This window comes from Dioscorea cayenensis, chromosome 9 (assembly GCF_009730915.1).
Source record: "Dioscorea cayenensis subsp. rotundata cultivar TDr96_F1 chromosome 9, TDr96_F1_v2_PseudoChromosome.rev07_lg8_w22 25.fasta, whole genome shotgun sequence".
In the NCBI taxonomy this organism is placed as follows: Eukaryota; Viridiplantae; Streptophyta; class Magnoliopsida; order Dioscoreales; family Dioscoreaceae; genus Dioscorea; species Dioscorea cayenensis.
Window position 1 is genome coordinate 11,305,530 of NC_052479.1, and position 1,165 is coordinate 11,306,694.

Here is a 1,165-nt window from a genome sequence, read left to right on the forward strand (position 1 = left end):
CTCACACTATGTAAAGTTGCAAGAAGCTCTAGGGATTCCAAGTGATAAACCCTATTCCTATATGTTGATCTAACCTTTTGGTCCTGGCGAAAGACCCCTAGTCACAATTAAGACCAGGCGAGATACTTTGTACTTTGTTATCTTAGCCATTCATCATTCATTCTACTTCGCATCTTCTTATTCTATCATCGTTCTGATTTCTTTCTTTATTTTGTTGTAGCTCCAAGTTATGACCCAAGGGAACCCTTCGATATTAATTGAAGGTGATACTAAACAATAATGTACACTCAGAAGAAAGATCAGAGAACCTGTGTAAGAACTGTCAAATCTAGCTGAAGTGAAAGTTGAAGGGTCTAACAACATGGTTGAAAATAATAAACAATATAGAACACTTTCTGACAATTGCAGAACGTCAGTATTGGGGACACAATATACCATTGTTCGGCCCCCGATTATAGCTCTGAACTTTGAGCTAAAGCCAGCATTCATCAAAATGATACAGCAGTCGGCCTAGTTCAATCGTTTGGCCATTGAGGATCCAAACAACCATATTGAAAACTTCTTAGTAGTTTGTGATATACTAAAGATTAATGGTGTTATGGATGATGCTATAAGATTTAGGGCTTTTCCATTCTCTCTAAAAGAATAGCAAAACAGTGGCTACATTCTTTACCATGAGTATCCATCACAACATGGAATGAAATGGTCGAAGCTCTTCTTGCAAGGTACTTCCCTCCGGGGAAATCATTGAAGCTTCATAATGAAATATTGTTATTTGTTTAGATGGAGCTTGAATCCTTGTTTGAGACATGGGAGCAATTCAAGGACCTCTTGTGGAAGTGTCCATAGCATGGTTTCCCCGAATGGATGATCATTCAGACTTTTTACAACAGGTCGAATCCAAGTACAAGACAATTTCTACATGCTGCCACAGGAGGTACAAAGGAGGACAAGACCGTTGAAGAAGCCCGACAGTTGGTAGAGGAAATGGCCATGAATAGCTACTAATGGAATGCAAGGGAAAAGAAGAAAGTGGGTAGAATCCATTAAATTGATGAGGTTACATCCTTAACAGCCCAAGTAGAGGCATTGAGCAAGAAATTAGATACATTGACTTCTCTGAGGGTGGCCGCGATCATGACTTCTGATGGTTGTAGGGGTTCAC

The 1,165-nt window shown here is 39.6% G+C and overlaps 1 non-coding gene across 1 annotated transcript; it reads right to left on the bottom strand.

Moving 5' to 3' along the window:
• Positions 1–750: 750 nt before the first annotated feature.
• LOC120269820 lies at positions 751–857 on the bottom strand. The gene has a single exon (XR_005539453.1). It is a non-coding gene; the product is annotated as a small nucleolar RNA R71 (small nucleolar RNA).
• Positions 858–1,165: the final 308 nt, after the last annotated feature.